A 21,889-nucleotide genomic window follows, 5' to 3' on the forward strand; every position below is an offset into this window, starting at 1 on the left:
TTCTTGTTTTGAATATTAATGCATTCACATGGTTTAAACATCATATAATAAAGGACTATAGTCAAAGTTTTTCTGTCACTCTTGTTCCATAGCCAGCCAGTACCCTCCTCCCCTAGAGAACTGTTTTCAGTTTATTGGATTTAACTGAATTAATGCTGATCCTCTACAAAGCTTTGGAATCTCCTGATATAAGGCTACCCTCATGACCCCCCAAATCTCTGGACTTGCAGTATATGCATTTTCCCAGTTCACTGTATCATCCTGACAAAAAATCCATCAAATGGGTTACCAAGCATCTTTTCTTAAAGATGCACCATCTTGAAGAGGTTCTGAGCTGCTGTTCTTGGATGCTTTTGTGTGTATTATTCTAATACAGGATCTCTTTATGCAAATACAAACGTACATAAATACATATAAGTGTGTTATATAGAGAATATATTAGCTGTGAAATGGCATCCATATCTATATCTATATAATGCTTTGTCACCTCTGCCTACACAGTTCACAAAATAGAATACACGATACTGTTCTGAGCTGTGCTTGTTTCACTGAATATATTATGCAGTTCTGTTGTGTGATAGCAGTTGTTTCCATTCTGCTGTCACAGACACTGCTGTATATGTGGCATTTTGCCAGTGCTTATTCTGTATGCAGGATAAATTCCCAGAAATGAGATTGCTAGATGTCTGTAGTTCCAAGAGATACCGCCAACTTGCCCTCCTTAAGTTGATGCCAGTTTGCATCTCGACCAGCTTTGGATGAGAAGCTACTGTTTTCTCACATCTTCGCCAGCTCGTTAAGTTGTCACATCACTGGATTTTTACCAATCTGATAGGTGAAAAGCAGTGACTCATTTGAGTCTTCATTAACCTAGAATATGTTGACAGGCCATTTCTATTTCTTTTTCTGTGACTATTAATACTCTTTTCTTGTTTTAAAAATTGGATTGTTGCCTTTTTCTTTATTTCTAGGAACTGATTATCTATTAGGGAAAGATGGCTTTTTGCCTTTGATAAAAGTTGTGTGCAATTTACTGTTTCTCTTTCATTGATGGCTTGTTGGTTCTGTTTACACATATTTTCATTTTTTGCAGTCAGATTTATCAGTCATTTCTTTTATGGCTTCTCAATGTTGAATCATAGGTACAAAGGTCTTTCCCACTTCAAGATAACATGTTCTTTATTTTCTTCTATGATTTTACATTCAAATTTTGATCCATTTGGAATTTATTTTGATGTATGCTATGAGGTATAAATCAACTTTTTTTTTCATATGGCTATCTTTTCTGCTGAATTGAGAAGCTACTTTAATCATAAACTGTTTATCATAAGCTTATTTTCTCATATATAAGTAAGTCTATTTCAGAACTTGCTACTCTTTTCCATTGGTTTCTCTGGCTATTCATGTTCATTCATGTTCACACTATTTTGCTTGCCATGGTTTATAATATTTAAAAATATCTTTTAGTATATTGAAGGGCTGCTCCCCTTATTTTTAGATCTCTTTCAGGCTGTTCTTATTCATTTTTCTATTTGAACTTTAAAATCTGTTATATAATTACATTCCCATGTGTTGGTGTTTTTACTGGATTTGCTTTAATAAAAACTGAAGTATAACACACATACAGAAAAGGGGAGCAATTTTAAGTATGTGGCTTGATGAATTATCATAGTAAAGTGAACCAAGCTGGAGCAGTACCAGCATGGAGAAGCCCTGCTCTGGCCTCCAAGCAGTTACTGCCTCACCCTCTTATAAAAAGTAGTTATCATTCTCATTTCTTTTGTCATGGATTGGTTTTGATCGGTTTTTTAAAAAAAACTTTATATAAATGGATTCTTTTGTATTTGGCTTCTTTTGCTCAATTTGTGAGTTTTTTTTAAATCTGTTCTCCTGCTGATGAACATTTAAGTTGTTTCCCAGTTTTTGGCTATCATGAATAATGCTGCCTTGAATATTGTAACATATGGCTTTTGGTGTCTATGCATGTATGTGTGTGTATATATATACAATTCTGTTGGGTATTTGCTTATGAGAACTTGTGCCTGGGATATTCACGTGTTCAACTTCAGAAAATACTGCCAAACAGTTTTCCAAATAGATATGCAACCATTTACCCTCCTTCCAGTAATGTCTGAGAATTCCAGTTATTTCGAGTTCCTGTAACGCTTGACTGTGTTGTTCGTTTGGGTTTTACTCACTCTGGCGGTGATTTAGTGTGGATTTAATGTTACTTCTGAAATAACAGTGAGGTTGCATGTGTGCTCAGTTGCTCAGTCATGTTAAGCACTTTAAAATATGAGTTTGTTGGCCATTTAAATATTTTGTTTCATAAAATATATTGGGATTCTTTTAAATGTATACATTAACTTTAGAGAATGGACGTATTGATGATGTTGAATGTTCTTATCCAGGAACATGGTGTAGCTTTCCATTTGTTTAAATCTCCTGTGTCCTTTAGTATTGTTTACAGTTTTTCAGTACATATCTTGAACGTTTTTTGATTGGTTTATTCCTAGATACATATTTTTTGTGGAGTCTTTTCTAACTGGCTGTTGTTTGTCGTAGTTTCTTAGTTGATTCTTGTAGCCATTTTAGGCTTATAATTATTTCATCTATAAATAACTTTATTATAATTTTACCTCCTCTCATCCAGTTCTTTTTTAGTTTTTTATTGAGGTATAATTGACATATAACATTGTATTCATTTTAGGATACAAACATAATGATCTGATATATGTACATCTATGAAGTGATTATCACAATAAGTTTAGTTAATATCATCACAAATAGTTATAATTTTTCCTCTAACAAGAACTCTTAAAGATTTATTCTTTGAGCAACTTTCAAGTAAACAGTGCAGTGTTGTTAATCATAGTCGCTGTGCCGTCCATTGTATCCCTTCACCCAGTTGCTTCCCTCTCATCTCCTTGGCTTGTCTGGCTGCAGCGGCTGGTGCCCCTGTACAGTGATAGTGCACACAGGTAGTGTTTCTCTCCTTAGTTGGAATGTGTCCGTTGTTTTCTAGTCAAACAGAATGCTGGCTTATAACTGAGATTTATATGTTTTATCATATTAAGGAATTATCCACTGAATCCTACTTAAGGATTTTTTATCAGGATGATGTGTTTTTTGTTAAATGCTTATTCAACATTTATGGATTTCCTGGGGTCTATCATTATGTTAAGTTTCTGAGAGCTCCTTGGTGGATTAGTAGTTAGGATTCTGGGCTTTGACAGCCATGGCCCAGATTCAGTCCCTGGTTGGGATCGCCCTGGGCCACAGCAGTGAAAGTGTCGAGTCCTAACCACTGGACTTCCAGGAAATTCGCTCCTTTTGGTCTTTTAACGTGCATGCCACCCTACTGGAGAATCTTCTTTGAGTCAGCAACTACTGTGGACTCCTCTGGAGAGGGTCTCTGGACATGTACAGAGTCAGGACATGTGGTGCATACGGGCTGAAGTGTCCTTTCCTAAGGGCTTCCCTGGTGGCTCAGACAGTAAAGAATCTGCCTGCAAAGTAAGGAGCCCTTTGTTTGATTCTCTTTTAGGAAACCCAGCTCCAAATTCCTTCCTGGTATAATGGACTATAGAAATTGGGGTTTTGGGAATTCCCTAGTGGTCCAGGGGTTAGGTCTCCGTGCTTTCACTACCATGTGCACGGGTTTGATCCTGGTCGTGGAACTAGGGTTGTGCAAGCTGCATAATGCCACCAAAAGTAAAAAAAAAAAAAAAGCAACTGTGGTTTTTCATCAAGTTGGGAAAAAATACTTAATTCTGATCTTAGTCTTTTTCAGTTTAGCTCTATAGTTGTTTGGTTAGCTTTCATCTCAAAATAAAACATTCCAAAACCCCAAAACAAAATTAAACAACCTTAATCCTGTTCCACTCAGTTTTGTTTATATAGTGCTTTAGAGGATGTCCCAGTGGACCTTGGGACTCACTGCTCTAATGGTTCTCAAGAAGGGGAAAAAAGTTGAAGGAGCTCTGGATCTATAACAAACCTTTGGGTTCTCAGTCACTGGGGAATGCAGTGCCCAATCCAAAGAAGAGGCATCCACTTGCAGCCCAGTGGTTAAGATTTCCAGGCCAATTTGTCTGGGCTCAGATCCTTCCTCTGTGTACTGCTGTGTGACCTCAGGCAAGTTACATCACCCCTCTGGTCCTCATTTTCCTCAAACAAAAAATAAAGATAATAGTGATTCTATCTCTAGCCTTGTTGTGTGAAATCAGTGAGTTCATGCCTGGCAAATTCCGCAGCCATAAACATGGCGGAGCCGGAATGGGTATGAGAGCATCCAGTGAGGATTGGACCAGGTGGTCTTTGCATTCAGTGATCTTCCTGGCCTTTGCTGACCCCAATCCTCATGCAGATATCTGCAGGTGTCCTTAGACAAGTGAAAAGTTCTCAGGGTCAGGGTCTTCTAAGATGAAGCAAAATAATGAAATAAAAAGTCCCATTTTCTAAGTGGGCTACAGAAAGCAAAGGAATCAAAGATTCTTAAACGTTGGTATTTCAGATAATAAATCTGTGAGTTACTAAAAAGTTGGGTTAAGGCTCTTGGCCCCTAACCAGGCTCTTCTGCAGCCTTTAATTCTGAGGCTTGGCGCTCCCTGAGAAGTGGGTTGGTTCATTTTTGATTGGGGCATCTGCACGGTGGCTCTCCTGGGTAGTACTGCCTATGCTGCTGCTGCCGCTACTGCTAAGTCGCTTCAGTCATGTCCGACTCTGTGCCACCCCATGGACTGCAGCCCACCAGGCTCCCCCATCCCTGGGGTTATCCAGGAAAGAGTACTGGAGTGAGCTGCCATTGCCTTCTCCGGTACTGCCTATGCCGCTAAGTCGCTTCAGTCATGTCCCACTCTGTGCGACCCCATAGACGGCAGCCCACCAGGCTCCACCGTCCCTGGGATTCTCCAGACAAGAACACTGGAGTGGGGTGCCATTGCCTTCTCCGGGTACTGCCTATAGTACCCAAATATTTGTGTTTGAGAGAGTGAAAGAGGCATTTTGCTGTGGGCAGAGGAAATAGATGCCGATAGTGGTTCATAGTAAAAGGGAGAGCCATTGGGAGGGAGGGACCCCTTGGGCAGTGCCTGGCTTCTCTCAAATGTGGATTCTGAAGAGCAGGGTCTGGCTCTCCTTCAGGTATTCTGTCTAATATGGTGAAATAGAAGCCAGGTTGGAACCCTCATCATCAACTTGCTGTTTCCAATGAGTTATTTGCAATTTTTAAAGCTGTAGTAGAATTACTTAAAAGGCATAGACTTTAAACATTGTTTGATGGTCTATTAGTTTCCTAGGGCTACTGTAACAAAGTACCACAAATTTGGTGGCTTTAAAAGAAAAGAAGTGCGTTCTCTCACAGGTCTAGAGGCTAGAAATCCAAAATCAAGGTGTCCACAGGCCATGATTTCTTTGACCTTTCACTGCCTCTTCCTGGCTCCTGGTGGTTGCTTGCAGCCACCATGGCTTGTGGACCTATTTTTTTTGATCTCTGTCTCAATCATCACGTGTATGCTCCTTGGGTGTCTCTCTTTTCTCTTCTTATAAGGACATCAGTCCTTGGATGAGGGCCTTCTGTAACCTGGTATGGCCTCCTCTAATTGAACTAATTACAGCTGCAAAGACCCTATTTCCAAATAGGATCACATTCTAAGATTCGGGTGGACATGAATTTTGGGGGGACACTTCCTCCCAGTGCCGATGGTTTTTGACAATTGGGTATACCCAGGTGACCACCACCCCAGTCAAGAACCAGGATATTTCCATCACTATGAATTTGCTCATGCCCCTTTCTGTCCTGACTCTGTAGCTGTAGATTATTCTTGTATTCAAATAAATGGAATTATGTAGCGTGTGCTCTTTGGTGTCTGTCATCTTTTACTGGCAGTGTTTTTGAGGGTCATCCATGTTGTTGCATGGTAGTTTGTTCCTTTTTCTGCTGAGCAGTCTTCCACTGTGTGATTATACCAGATTTGTATATCCATTCTTCTGTTGATGAACATTTGAATTGTTTTCAACTTCTGGGAGTGCGTAGAATTCATGATACGAATATAGTAGCAATGCATATTCTTTTTTTGTTGTTTTTGAGCGCATGGGTCTTGATTTTTCTAGGTTGATACTAGGAGTAGAATTGCTGCTTCATAAAGCAGGTATTTAGCTCATTTTATTAGAATTGCCAGACAGTCTTCCAGAATGGTTGTAGGTGCCCAACGGTAGTGTGTCAGAGCTCCAGTTGCTCTATATTCTCATGATCTTGGTTACTTTCTTGGCAGTATTTTCTTTGGTGCGTAGAGAGGGTAGACCTCTGCACAAGTTTCCATCCGTGAGCTGTAGAGCTCAAGGCCCTCCAGCTACTGATCTGCTTCACTCCTTTTGTTTTCTTTTTTGTCGTGTTGCTCCAAGGAAGCTTTTGGGCACAAAGATCTGCTGGAGTCCCTTTGTCAATGGTCACTTTCTTCTGAGAATAGCAGAAGTATGAGCCCTCCACACTCTGTTCTTCCACTCTTGAGTCTCCTTGCTCATTGGAGGTCACAGTTTGAAGGTCAGAGGTTGGAGTCCTTCAGAAGGACATCAGCAGCTTTTAGGAGCTGTTCGGAATGTTCAGGGGTCCCATGTGACTAGTTCCACACTGGATTTCTTTCTTTATTTCACAATCAAGTATTTTCCTCACAGATCTCTATTGATGGTGCTAAAGCAATAGCAATAAAGGGAATAATTCAAGAATAAAAGAAAAAGCTTCAGTTTTCCAAGACATGTCTTTGCTGCCTTTTATAATAGTGAATAATAATTATTATAGTAAATACTGAGCTCCTGCACACCATCCCACATTCTAAGTTTTCTGTATATGGAAACTTGGTAAATACTCCCATAACCCTTTGAGGTCAGAGTTTTGTCTCAAGGCTGTTCTACAGATGAGGAGTCTGAGGGAAGACGAGAGTGCTCACAGTGCCCAAGGCAAGGTGGAGCCAGAATTTGAACACAAGGTTCTAGCTTCAGAGTCCATATCTTACCTGCACATATTTTTCCTTAGGGTCATTCACATTTTGGAAACCTGGATAAAAGGGAAACATTGTATTACTACTACAAATGGGAGATCCATATCACTTGCCATAGTAGATGATAACTATAAAAACAAATACTCTGATAGCAGCATTATTCTAACTTATTTCTGTTATTCCTCACCCACAACACCATTTTTTTTAATGGTTTGTGCTTTTGAGTCAAATATAAGAAAATTTTGCCCAATTCAAAGTCACAAATATTTTTTCCTAGAATTTATTTAGTTTTAGGTTTTATAATTACATCTATGATCCATTTCAAGTTATTGTATGCATAGTGTGAGGTAAGAGTTATGCTTAATTTTTTTTTAGGGTTATGCTTAATTTTTTTTAAAAAAATAAGGATTTCTGGGACTTCCTTGGTGGTCCAGTGGCCAAGACTCTCTGTTCCCAATGCTGGGGGCCTGAGTTCAATCCCTGGGCGGGAAACTAGATCCCATATGCCCCAACTGAGTTTGTATGCTGCAATGAAGACCTGACACAGCCAAATAAATAAATACATATTTTTAAATAAGAATTTCCGGTAGTTTCTACAGCATTGGTTGAAGACTTCCTTTTCATGTCTTCTCTGAGTCTGGCTTTTCTCAGGGAATGGGAAGATTAATTCTCACAGTTGCTACAAGGAGAAAAAGGTATAATCATTTTGCTACACAGGATGGAAACCCATTGGCACATATTCAGGACTCAATAAACACCAATTAGTTCTCAGATTATGCTAAGTGCTTTCCTGTTGTTTGGCATTTAGGTTGTTTCCAGTTCTCTTTCTTGAAGTGTAAACAGCAATGCAGTGGATATTCCAAGTGTGCTGCCTTTTTTTTTTTTTTCCTTTAAAATTACTTTAGAGTATATTTACAAATCTTAATCCATTCTACCAGAAGCCAGAAGCCATGCATTGCTTTTGAATTAGCTCTGCTTCTAACCAGAGGGAGCTCCTTGGTAGGCTTAAGAACCGAAATCATCGCCTTCTCTGGCACCCCCCCATCCAACACCTCACCGCAGCCCCCTACCAGTTGGTGGTTTTTCATCTTCCCTTTAGCTGAACACACTTTTCAATGATACTGTTTTCTACTCATTTATTTACCTGTTTGCCTTCCCCACTGGCCTGCATCCATCTTACTGGAATCACAACTTACTAGTTCCTAGCACAGTGCCAGCACATACTAGGTTCTTAATAAATGTTGACTGTGAGAGCAGCATGCAGTGCAGCGTGACCCAGCGGCTGGGTCTGCGGACTTCTCTCCCTTTTCTGACAGCAGTGTTCTTTTAGCGCTAGTGCTTTGGTTCCAAGGCTTTGCGTCATTTAGATAGCTTTCTCTAAGTGTGGGTTGTGTGCCATTAGTTAATGTAGGATGGTATAACAGGGTAGTTGTATCCTACATTAAATAACATTGAATTTCAGAGTGAGGACATTTCTTTTCAGTTCTTTTTCAACTTTTCTTCTCTAGGACAGGATTTCTCAGTCTCAGAACTATTGACATATGGGGGCTGAAAAATTCTTTGTTGTGGGGCAGCTGCCTTGTGCGTGGTAGAATGTTTACAGCATCCTGGCCTTGGCCCATTACTAGGTGCCGACAGTGCCCCCACTCCCACTTGTGACAACCAGAGTTATCTCTAGACATTGCCAAATGTCCGCTCCAGGCTGAGAAGGACTGCTCTGGGAGAAAGACTCATCCTGGTGCTGTTGTGCTTCAAACACCTCTATAGCCCTGGCTAGGGGACTCCCTGGGGGTCCAGTGGTTAGGGCTCTGTGCTTTCATTGCTTAGAGCCCAGGTTTAATACCTGCGGCTGGGAAACTGAGATCTCACAAGCCTCACGGCCAAAAACAAACAAACAAAAATCCTTGCTAATACTCCCTTTCCAAAAAAGAGAGCACTTCCCTAGCTCAGCAGGCAATGCTTTCTCACTTGAACTTATGTTATTTTACTTTCCTAGGTGTTAGCTTCTCATTTTGGTGAGTGAGAACTGTTTTTCTCTCAATGTTAAGTATTGTGGAGTTTTCTTTACAAATTGGTTTAAGTAAAAAGTTGAATGCGTATAGAGAACCGTATCTCAAATATGTAGATATGACCCAAAGAGTGCTGTGGTTGATACCTCCTTCTAAGGAAATGCAGAGTCATGCATCTTCCTGTTTCAGGGCTTCTGTCGGCAGGCAGGTTTTCATGTTTTGCTTCACCTGAGACAATACTCCAGCTTGAGAGATGCCCTAGGGATCTGGCGTAGGTGCCAAGCTTCCCAGATGTGCTGACACAGATCGTATACATGCAGCACCTATCAGAAGTGTACCGCCTGCTCCAAGCATTTGGTCTGTGGACCCAGGAGTGAGTCTCAGTTGATAAAATCATTCAGGCGGCTTTGGATCACAAGGGTAAAGGCTGTGCGTGTTTGATTGCCAGCCAGTCCTTTTCTGAGAAGCTGGTATTTGAAAACAAATCACACAAGGCTGGAGACTTTCTGATTTTATAGAGAGGTCAGATGTGGGAAGAAAGCACAGTAGATCATACTGTGACATATCATATGTCATATCAGACATCTTGGCAAAGCTGCCAATCTGCTACTGACTCTGCTTGCCTCATGGGAAAAGGCTTGATCAGATGGCAATGTGAGTGAGAATATCACACTTAGCAACCCTTGATGAATTAATGAGTCTAGACATTAAACATCAGTAGCTACCAACATCAGAGAAGAGTGGACCTGGCACCACCTGTAGTTGTGGCAAAGGATTTAAACTTTGTCTGATCCAATCCCCAATGTGCAAAAACACAGGACAGAGGAACGTGTTGAATTGCACCATGAATACACAACCAGCAAAGCTAGACTGGGGGCACTCTTGGACATGTACCCTGGGTTCTTTTTTTTTTTTTTTTTGACTGTGCCGCATGTGGGATCGAATTCCCTGACTAGGAATTGAACCCAGGTCCCCTGCAGTAGCAGCTTGGTGTCTTACCCAGTGGACCACCAGGGAAGTCCCTATCCTGGCTTCTTAAACAGATGAATTGTAAAGGGAAGAATGGAATGGAGGAGAAATCCTGTGGGTTAAAAGAGGATTAAAAGATATATGAATTTTAAAAATGGGCAAAGCTAAAACCTTTACTGTCTAGGGAAGCACATTTGGTTGAACAAACCAGAAAGAAACCCGACAAGTGTTTCTGTAATAGTCAGGGTGGTGGTTGTTTTTTGGTAATTGAGATGAGACTCATGGAGGGCCTTCTGGAATGGCCTACTAGGTTCTATTCCTTGATTTCATGGTAGATATAAGATTTTATTATCTTATGATATTTCATTAAACTATACATTTGTTTTCTGTTACTTCTATATTTTATTTTAAGATAGTTTTTAAAAAGCAAGATGCGAGAGGGGACATATGAATACCTATGGCTGCTTCATGTTGAGGTATGGCAGAAACCAACACAATATTGAAAGGCAATTATCTTTCAATTAAAAATAAATAAATTAAAAAAAATGCAGGGTGCAAAGGAATATGGGTAAAATGCCACCTTTGTAGGCAAAGAGAGGAAATATGAAAAATATGTTTGTTTTTTTAAAATGTAACCAATGTAAGGATAAACCAAAAACTAATGAAATTGTTTTATCAGGGAGGGAGAAATAAGGGGGGAGAAAGATAGAACTTTCTGAATATGACTTTTATCATTTAGTTTTTCCTTTGAAATGATATATTTCATATAATTAAAATACAAAATTTAAAAAAATCTTTAAAAATAAGAAACAGAAATGCTTGACCTTTTGACTGTACATTCCCATTATATTGAGAATATAATCTAAGAAAGAACCACAAAGAAATCTTAAGCTCCACAGACTTGCTTTATTGTTAAAACATCAGTGTTACTATGTTGAAACAGTAGTAATAATATATGAAAGGACAAAGAAAATAATTGTCTTGAATGTCATTAAGAAATAAGATTTTCAGCACAAAAGAGATGCAAAAAATAATTGAAAGAATTTAAAAGCCTTATGATTCTAGTGATTTGTCTACAAAATAATGCATATTTTTCTGTTTCTAAAAAATATGAATTTCCTAGGTATACCTACCTGAAAAGGCCCATAAACATTGAAACCCAGTAGTAAGGAGCACTGTAGTGTTCAGACTGTGGTTTCTAAGTACCATTCCCACTAAAAGAATTCCATGGAAAAGTAGCTGATTTCTATCTAGTCTGAGGCAGAAAATGTACACAATAAGCCAGGTAACCCCCATCATGGCTGAAAGCGGGAAGCTACTGAAGACTCCTGGAGTCATGTGGATAGGACAGGACCCACTGCAAGGAGCTCCCACTCGCCAAATGATGAAATAATTTGAATGTGAAAAAGAATAACAACCACCCACTTTGGAAAATAGGTTGGCAATTTCTTATTGTTTAAATGTTCAGCTATCACCCAGCCACTCACGCCTAGGTATTTACCTAAGAAAAATAAAAACATGTTTCCACAGAAAGACCTGTATGCAAATGTACAATACAGCCTTATACTTGCAAACACCTGGAACAATGGAAAACTACTCAGTAGTAAAAGGAAGAGACTACTGATAGACTTAGCAACATGGAAGGATCCCCAACCTGTTAGCTAAGTGAAAGAAGACAGGACAGAAATAGCAACGTACTATATGATTCCATTTATATAATATTCTGGAAAAAATACAACTTCAGGAACAGATATTAAATGATTGCCAGATGTGTAGGGTAGGGAAGAGGATTGACTGCTAAAGGATACAAGGGACTTTTTTTGGATGATAGAAATGTTCTATATCTTGAATAAGGTATTGGTGTGAGTAATTGTTGAAACTCATCAAAGAGGGTGAAATTTAGTGTATATCAGTTATATCTCAGTGAACCTGACTTTGTTCTAGAGGTGGTAAGAATACACAGAAGATCTTCACGACCCAGATAATCACCATGGTATGATCACTCACCTAGAGCCAGAATCCTGGAATGTGAAGTCAAGTGGGCCATAGGAAGCATCCCTAAGAACAAAGCTACTGGAGGTGATGGAATTGCAGTTGAGCTATTTCAAATCCTGAAAGATGATGCTGTGAAAGTGTTGCACTCAATATGCCAGCAAATTTGGAAAACTCAGCAGCGGCCACAGGACTGGAAAAGGTCAGTTTTCACCCCAATCCCAAAGAAAGGCAATGCCAAAGAATGCTCAAACTACCATACAATTGCACTCATCTCACACGCTAGCAAAGTAATGCCCAAAATTCTCCAAGCCAGGCTTCAACAGTACGTGAACCATGAACTTGTAGATGTTCAAGCTGGATTTAGTAAAGGCAGAGGAACCAGAGATCAAATTGCCAACATCCATTGGATCATCAAAAAAACAAGAGAGTTCCAGAAAAACATCTACTTCTGCTTCACTGACTATGCCAAAGCCTTTGACTGTGTAGATCACAACAAACTGTGGAAAATTCTTCAAGAGATGGGAATACCAGACCACCTGACCTGCCTCTGGAAAAATGTGTATGCAGGTCAAGAAGCAACAGTTAGAACTGGATGTGGAACAACAGACTGGTTCCAAATAGGAAAAGGAGTACGTCAAGGCTATATATTGTCACCCTGCTTATTGAACTTATATGCAGGGTACATCATGAGAAAAGCTGGGCTGGATGAAGCACAAGCTGGAATCAAGATTGCTGGGAGAAATATCAATAACCTCAGATATGCAGATGACACCACCCTTATGGCAGAAAGTGAAGAAGAACTAAAGGGCCTCTTAATGAAAGTGAAAGAAGAGAGTGAAAAAACTGGCTTAAAACTCAACATTCAGAAAACTAAGATCATGGCATCTGGTCCCATCACTTCATGGCAAATAGATGGGGAAACAATGGAAACAATGAGAGACTTTATTTTTTGGGGCTCCAAAATCACTGCAGATGGTGACTGCAGCCATGAAATTAAAAGACGCTTACTCCTTGGAAGGAAAGCTATCACCAACCTAGACAGCATACTAAAAAGCAGAGACATTACTTTGCCAACAAAGGTCCATCTAGTCAAAGCTATGGTTTTTCCAGTAGTCATATATGGATGTGAGAGTTGGACTCTAAAGAAAGCTGAGTGCCGAAGACTTTTGAATTGTGGTGTTGGAGAAGACTCTTGAGAGTCCCTTGGACTGCAGGGAGATCCAACCAGTCACTCCTAAAAGAAATCAGTCCTGAATATTCATTGGAAGTAATGATGCTGAAGCAGAAACTCCAATATTTTGGCCACTTGATGTGAAGAACTGACTCATTGGAAAAGACCCTGAGGCTGGGAAAGATTGAAGGTGGGAGGAGAAGAGGATGACAGAGGATGAGATGGTTGGATGGCATCACTGACTTGATGGACATGAGTTTGAGTAAGCTCCAAGAGTTGGTGATGGACAGGGAAGCCTGGCCTGCTGCAGTCCATGGGGTTGCAAAGAATTGTACATGACTGAGCGACTGAACTGACTGACTGAACCTGACTTTAATGGATTGAAATACAAATATTTAAAAATTCAAGAACTCAAGGTGATAACTGAAAAATCATCAATTACCTTTAGAAGATGTTAGGCAACAACTCATTCTGAAAGCTGGTAAATAAAGAAAAAGAATCATGCTTTTTTTTAAGTGTTAGAAACATTTATTTGTCAAAATATTTTTTTTAAAAAAGTGGAGTAAGACAAGGCTGAATTTCAGCTAATGTTATGCCACGATCACAGGTCACATAAAAACAACAACAACAACCAAAACCCCAATGGTCCTAGCAATTTCAGAGGATTAGCTTCAATGTTAGAGTCCAGAGCTAACATAGAAGAGTAAAAGGTTGCTTACCTCTACATGTCATTTTAAAGGGAAAGGAGATGTTGCAGGTAGACAGGGAGAAGGGTTCAATTGCTAAGGAAAGCAAGATACGAGGGACTCTACTGTATGGGGGAAAAGGGATGCCAGCAAAATCCTTACCTGGGGCTGCTCAAAGGCTGAGAATATAAGGGTCAGAGTGAAAGGCTACAGAGACTGTATCAGGAGGAAAGAAAAAAGTCAACTTAGAAGAATTAAAAAGAAAACAAAGAGAATTCCCTGGTGGTCCAGTGGTTAAGAATCCGCCTGCCAATGCAGGGGACCCAGGTTCTTTCTCTGGTCTGGGAAGATTCCACGTGCCACCACGGAGCAGCAAAGCCCCTGACCCACAGCTCCTGAGTCTGTGCTCTGGAGCCCACAAGTCACTACTGTTGAAGTCTGCACTCCAGAGCCCGTACTCCACAACAAGAGAAGCCACCACAATGAGAAGCCCGCACACCACAACGAAGAAGAGCCCCTACTCGCCACAATTAGAGAAAACCCACACGGCGACGAAGACCCAGGGCAGCCAAAATAAATAACAACAACAAAAAAAGCTTTTAAAAAAAGAGAGAAAACATGGTTGGTCACAAACTCCTCTGTTTACTGAGACATGAAGCAGTGGAAACATGTCGGCAAGGGGGACCATATGGAGCAAGTTCTCCTGTGTGACCACAGCGTGAGGATCTGCAGTTATCCTACCTCCAGTTTTTCAAAGGCTGAGTACCCAGCTCAGTCCGCATGCTGCTCCGGTTCGTACTGGGCCATGTCACAGAGAATTGCATGCCTCTGCTAAAGCCTGAGACAGCTCACTCTCTAGCCCATAACCATAGCCCTCTCCACCTGTGGGGAGCACAGCCCTGCTGCAGGACGCAGGGGGCTCCTGTCCCCTCCATTACAGGAGGAAGTGGTGGCAACGGCGGCAGCAGTGCCTGAATTTGGCAACAGGTGTTTGTCTAGATCAACAGAAGTGGAGCTGAGGCGGCGGGTCACAGCTGTGTTCTGGACTTGAGGCCGATGGGACATGGTCTGCTCTGCGTAGTCATGTGCAGACGCTGCTGCTGCCACTACTGCCTCATGAAAGTGAACACAGGAATGCTTACAGTAGTCAAGTGCTCTGCAGGATAGCATCGTTGTAATAAATGGATTCCCCGTAGCCTGTGGTGTAAGGTGTGTGCACCGCTCCATACTGTTCATTATAATTGCTTGGTAAAGTCTGCCACACGACCCATATGATCTATTGGGCACTCTTTTGACCAGTGCCCCTCTTTCCCACACTGACAGCACCCACTCCAGTCTCCCATCCCAGGGGCAGTTCAGAGCAGCTGGTGGACAACTGCACATGCATTCTTTTGCCTGGAAACTATCAAGGCCCCTGTCAGCCTCCACTGCATCCTCTGCCCACTCCCTGTGTACAAAGGCATAATCTTTCACAATGTCATCGTATTTGATGACTGAACCATTCTCCTCAAACTTGGCTTGAAGCTATTGGTTGGTACAAGTAGGACTGATGTTGCCTACATGCAACTTGGTTGAAGCTTTGCTCTTATCCTTGCTGGTTTTCACCTTAATGTTCACCCGCACATAGCCAGCAGTGGTACCGGTTGTGTATGGCATCCTCAGCCACTGTCTTGTCCTCTGCATGTGCAAAGCCATAGTTCTTAATGCTGTCACATTCCAGCACCTTCCAACACTGCTCGAAGAGTGAGCGGATCTCCTGCTCTGTGGCCTCCCAGGGCAGGTTTCCAATGAACAGTTTCATCATCCTGACAAGAGCCTCCTGGTGGCAATATCGGTGGCTCCCGCATCAGAGAGAACTCTGCATAATGACGATCGTCACTCATGCTTTGGCGCCACTGGGTCAAGAGTCAAGCTTTTATCCTGCTTTTTCTACCCAGACCAAATCTTAAGAAAATAGATGAGGAAGGAATGTTCTACTTTATAAAAGGATCACAGTAATATATGTAGAAGAGAAGACAGAAAGTCGCCACCTAAGAAAACAGTGGATCAAGGCTGTCATCCTGAGTATGTGATGAAAGGTAAAACATTGATGGAAAACTTTATAATGATGGATCATGGAGAAAGAACTTGACATTCGCTCTTTAAAGGGGGACAAACAGAGCTTCTGTGTCTCCTGATATAATGCAACACCTCCTATGAAAATTATGCCTGAGCTCAGTGAAGCTTCCTGATCTAAATATTATAATTACAGAGATAAATATGTTAAATGACATTACCAGGGTGCAATTATCCAAATCCAGAATGTGGGAAGTCTACAGGACAAGTGACTCAGTTTCTTCAATAAAAACAGAAAGGGAAAAATAAATTATTATAGATTAAAATGTCTTGAAAGTGTTCAAAACATACCATAAATTTACAGAAATCAAGACAGAGTGGTTTTGGCATAAAGATATAAATATAGGGAATTCTCTGGCTCTCCAAGGGTTAGGACTTGATTCTTTCACTGCTGGAGTCAGGTTCAGTCCTAGGTCAGAGAACTAAGATACCACAAGCTGTGTGGCATGACCAAAGGAAAAAGGTAGACATGATAGGTCAGTGGGCTAGAATTGAGAGTCCAGAAATAAATCCATATCTACCCATGTATTTATGGTCAACTGAAATATAGGAACGGTGCTAAGACTATTCAGTGGGGAAAGGATCATCTTTTAAAAACTAGTGCCGGGACTGCTGGATAGCAATATGCAAAAGAGTGAAGTTGGGCTCTTGCCTCACACCATATACAAAAATCAATTCCAAATGGGTCAAAGACCTAGATGCAAGAGCTAAAACTATAAAAGTCTTAGGATAAAGCATGTATATCTTTGTGTCCTTGGGTTAGATAGACACTTGTTTCTTAGATATGACACCAAAAGCACAAGCAACCAAAAAAAAAAGGTAAATTGGGCTTCCTCAAATTTAAAAAGTTTTATGCCTCAGGGGACATTATCAGGAAAGTGATATTAACAAGTGTTAGTGAGGATACAGAGAAATCAAAACCCTCATACATTGCTGGTGGGAATATAAAATGGTATAGCTGTTTGGAAAGCTGACTGACATTTCCTCAGAAAGTTAACCATGAGTAGCCGTATGACTCAGCAACTACATTCCTACAAATATACCCAGGAGAACTGAAAACATACACCAACACCAAAACTTGTACACAAGTATTCATAGCAGTATAACTCATAGAAGTAAAAAAAAATGAAAACAACCTAAATGTCCATCAACTGATGAATGGATAAAGAAGATGTGGTATATCAATACATTTGGAATATTATATGACAATAAAAAGGAAAGAAGTTACTGGTCCCGGTGGTAAGATGGTGACCACTACTGAGTGCAATGTGGTAAGAGCAGCGAATGAGCCAGAACTGCTCAACCATGAAGAAACTAAGAGCGACGTAGACTCTTTCAAGAAACAAGGAGGTGCATACTATGTCAAGAAAGATTACAGTGATGCTTATAGCTATTATACATAGATATGTTTCCTTAAAAATACTAGCTGTTATGGGGGTTGGGCAGTCATCTAGACGATGATCAAAGGGTTCCAGAAAGCTCTTGGAGATGCACAGCAGTGAGTGAGGTTGTATGACAGTTCTGCCCAGGGACTTCTATGAGAGGGCAAATACCACCTATCTCTAGGGAATGCCTTGGTGGCACCTTGCGGTTTCCTGAGAGCACTGGAACTTGACTACGAACATGCTCAGGCACAATAGAAGTTCAGGAATGCTAATGCAGTCACAGAATATGAGAAAACAGCAGGAACTGATTTTGAGAATCGGGATTTTTGGAAGTTTGTTTCCTGTATGGACTGTGCCCTAGAATTTGCCCCTGCCTGCCACTGCTTCAGAATCATCAAAGAATATTTAGCAGTCTGAGTGGTTATCCAGAAGCCCAGTATGTGACCAGTAACGTTTTGCAAATGGATCCCACCTTTGCAGCCGTTCTGTATGTATGAGGTCTTTGCCTTTATTACGAAGGTTGTATTGAGGAGATGGTTTGGTTTTTTGTACAGCCTCTCAGGATGGCTCCTGACCATGAGGAGACCTGCATTGTTTGTAGAAATGCCAAAGAGCACACAAAAAAGATGATGGGAACACAACATTTAAAGAAGGAAAATACAAGCTAGCATATGAACTGTGCAGAGAAACTCTGAGGATAGACCCAAAAATATACAAACATAACATACAAACGTTCAAAGCATACAAATGTCCAAAAACATACAAATAGTTCATACAGCTAAAAAAAAAAACCCCAAAAAACCCAATCAAAAAGTGGGCAAAAGACCTAAATAGACATTTCTCCAAATAAGACATAGAGATGGACAATGGACATATGTAAAGATGCTTAACATCACTAATTATTAGAGAAATGTAGATCAAAACTGCAATGAGGTATCACTTGACACCAGTCAGAATAGTCATCATTAAAAAGTCTATGAATAACAGATGTTGAAAAGAGTGTAGAAAAAAGGGAACCCCCCTACGCAGTTGGTGAGAATGTAAAACTAAACATGGGGACCCCTTGGTGGTGCAGTGGTTGAGAACCCACCTGCCCATGCAAGGGACACAGGTTTGCTCCCTGGCCTGGGAGAGCCCACACACTGCAGAGCAGCTAGCCCCGTGCACCACAACCATGCGTATGAGCTGGAGTCTGAGCTACAACTACTGAGCCTGTGAGCCCAGAACCCATGTTCCACAACAGGAGAAGCCTCCGTGCACTGCGCCTGCAGAGTAGCCACCACTCGCCACAACTAGAGAAAGCCTACTTGCAGCAATGAAGATCCAGCACAGTCATAAATAAATAAATAGAATTTTTAAGAAGAAAAAAAACCTAAAAGTAGAACTGTCATATGATCCAGCAATCCCACTCCTGGGCATATACCCAGAGAAAACTCTAATTCAAAAAGGTACATCACCACAATGTTCATAGCAGCACTGTTTACAATGGCCAAAGCGTGAAAGCAACCTAAATATCCATTGACAGATGAATGGATAAAGAAGATATATATTTATATCACATATAGACTAAAGACTGCAGGTAGGGGAGGAAGACATAGAGTGAACAGGGAGATTGCTTGTGAATTTTTGTTTTATATATATATATATATATGTATGTATGTATGTATGTATGTATACAATGGAATTATATATAAAATGATCTATAATGGAATACTACTCAGCCATAAAAATGAAGTAATGCTATCTTCAGCAACTGGATGGACCTAAAGATTATCATACTAAGTCAAGTAAACCACAAAGTGAAAGACAAATACCATATGATATCACATATATGTGGAATCTAAAATATGATATGAATGAACTTATTTACAAAACAGAAACAGACTCACAAACATAGAAAACAAACATGGTTATCTAAAGAGGGTGGGGAGGTATAAATTCGGAGTTTGGGAGCTCAAGGCATTCTTTGGTGGTCCTGGGAGTTTTGAAACTTCTGCTCCAGGGATTCTTTTTTTTTTCAGTTTGACTAATGAAACTGTTTGGGACCCAGAAAATGCAGGCTTTCCCAGTTTTACCTTGAATGTGGACGCAGGTCATCTCCTTCCTTCATCATGTCTCCATGTACTTAGCCTAGTTTTGTTTTCTTAGTTGGATACGCTGTGCCTGTGTGAGAAGGGTGACAGAAGGGGAGCCAGACTAAACACTGCAGGTAGGGGAGGGAAAAGTGAAGTCTCTCACTTTCAAAGAGTCGGGTCCTACTCTTTGTGACCCCATGGACTGTAGCCTACCAGGCTCCTCTGTCCGTGGGATTTCCCAGGCAAGAATACTGGAGTGGGTTGCCATTTCCTTCTCCAAGGGATATTCCCGACCCAGGGATCAAACCCAGGTCTCCTGCATTGTAGGCAGATGCTTTACTGTCTGAGAAGGGAGGCAGAGAGTAATCAGGGAGACTGCATGTGAATTTTTGTTTTACTGTTTAAATTTATTAAAAATTTAAGAGAATAAAATGTTTTACCCTTATTTTTTAAAAAATGATTTGAAGTACTGTCTTAGCCTACTCAGACTGCCATAATAAAATACCATAGACTGGGTGGCTTAAATAACAGAAATTAATTTTCTCACAGTTCTGGGGGTTGGAGTCCAAGATTAGGGTGCCAGCATGGTTGGTTTCTGGTGAGGACTCTCCACTTGGGTTGCAGACAGCCACCTTCTGGATGTGTGCTCATGTGACTGCCTCTTTATGGGATCATGAAGGGAGAGCAAGCTCTCTGGTGTGCTTCTTTTCAGGGTACTAATCCTACCATGAGGGCCCCACCTTCATGATCTCATCCAACCCTAATTACCTCACTAAGGTGCATTTCCAAATACCATCACAGTGGGGGTTAGAGCATCAACATAGGAATTTGTGGGGGAGGGGATGCAAATATTCAGTTTACAAGATGAATGAACCCTGAAAATGTGCTAAGTGAAAGAAGCCAATCACAAAGGATCACATAAGATTCTTTTTACATGAAATGTCCAGAATATGCAAATCTACCAACTCCAGGAGCTTACTCAAATTCATGTCCATTGGTGATGCCACCCAACCATCTCATCTGTCATCCCCTTCTCCTCCTGCCTTCAGTCTTTCCCAGCATCAGGGTCTTTTCCACTGAGTCAGTTCTTCACATCAGGTGGTCAAAGTATTGGAGCTTCAGCATCAGTCCTTCCAATGAATACTCACAACTGATTTCCTTTAGGATTGACTGGTTGGACTCCTTGCAGACTGCAAGGAGTTATATCTTAATATTTTAAAAAAAAAGAAATGAAAAAGACATAGAGACACATCAATCAGTGGACCAAATTACTGGGCTCTTGATTAAAACAAAGCAACTTTTTTTTTTTTTAACTTTAATTGGAGGCTAATTACTTTACAATATTGTGGTTTTTGCCATACATTCACATGAACAAAGCAACTTTTTTAAGTTGTTTGTTTTTTAATTTTTTATTAGAGGATAATTGCTTTACAGTATTGTGTTAGTTTCTGCCATATATCAACATGAATCAGGCATAGGTATATCCCACGCCTCTAGGTGGTCACAGAGCATTGGATTTGAGCTCCCTGTGTCATACAGCAAATTCTCACTGGCTTTCTATTTTACATATGGTAATGTGTATGTTTCAGTATTATAAAGCAACTTTTAAAAAGACATTTTGTGAATAACTAAGGAAAATTGAATATGGATTCCTTTTTTAAACTGATCTTTTTATTGAGGTAACATTGGTATATGTTTCATGTGTGCAACATTATATTTCTACTTCTATGTACACCACAGCCTGCTCACCACCAAAAATTTAGTTTCATTCCATCCTCAGTTGCCAACCATACAGTTACACCATATGTTACTCATTTTGCCCTTCTCACCCTTTCCCCTCTGGTAACCACTACTCTGTTTTCTGTATCTACATGTTTGTTTTTGTTCGGCTTGATTTCTCCACTTGTTTTTTAAATTCAACATGAACAAAATCATATGGTATATTTCTCTGACTTATTTCATTTAGCATGCTGCCCTGAAGGTGCATTCATGTTGTCACGATGGCAAGATTTCATCTTTTTAGTTTTTAATTTTTTGGCTGTGTTTTCAGGCTTGCAGAATCTTAGTTCCCTGACCAGAGATTGAACCCATGTCCCCTGCAGTTGAAGCACAGAGTCCCAACCACTGGACCACCAGGGAATTTCCCAAGATTTAATCTTTTTAATGGCTGTACTCAGTATTCCATTATATATATATATATATATATGCCACATTTTCTTTATCTGTTCATCCATGGATAGTCACTTAGGTTATTTCTGTATCTTGGCTATTTAAAACAATGCTGTGATGGACATAGGGGTGAATGTATCTTTTCAAAGTAATGTTTTCATATTCTTTGGATAAATACCCAGAAGTGAAATAGTTAGGTCATGTGGTAGTTCTGTTCTTAATATTTTGAGAAACCTCTCTACTGTTTTCCATACTGGCTGCACTAGTTTACAATTCCATCAACATGAGGGTTCATGAGGGTTTTTTTCCACAACCTC

The 21,889-nt window shown here is 40.4% G+C and overlaps 1 protein-coding gene and 2 pseudogenes across 2 annotated transcripts in view; 2 read left to right on the top strand and 1 right to left on the bottom strand.

Moving 5' to 3' along the window:
• The window catches only part of IL34 (interleukin 34), a 62,225-nt gene that overhangs the window by 21,910 nt on the left and 18,426 nt on the right, over positions 1 to 21,889 (top strand). The gene's annotated exons all lie outside the window — the stretch shown is intronic.
• LOC145513747 (RNA-binding protein 4B pseudogene) lies at positions 14,561 to 15,632 on the bottom strand (annotated as a pseudogene).
• On the top strand, positions 17,188 to 18,097 carry LOC145513748 (dnaJ homolog subfamily C member 7 pseudogene; annotated as a pseudogene).

The sequence above is a fragment of the Giraffa tippelskirchi genome, chromosome 7 (genome assembly GCF_054371585.1).
Source record: "Giraffa tippelskirchi isolate mGirTip1 chromosome 7, T2T-mGirTip1v1.2.pri, whole genome shotgun sequence".
In the NCBI taxonomy this organism is placed as follows: Eukaryota; Metazoa; Chordata; class Mammalia; order Artiodactyla; family Giraffidae; genus Giraffa; species Giraffa tippelskirchi.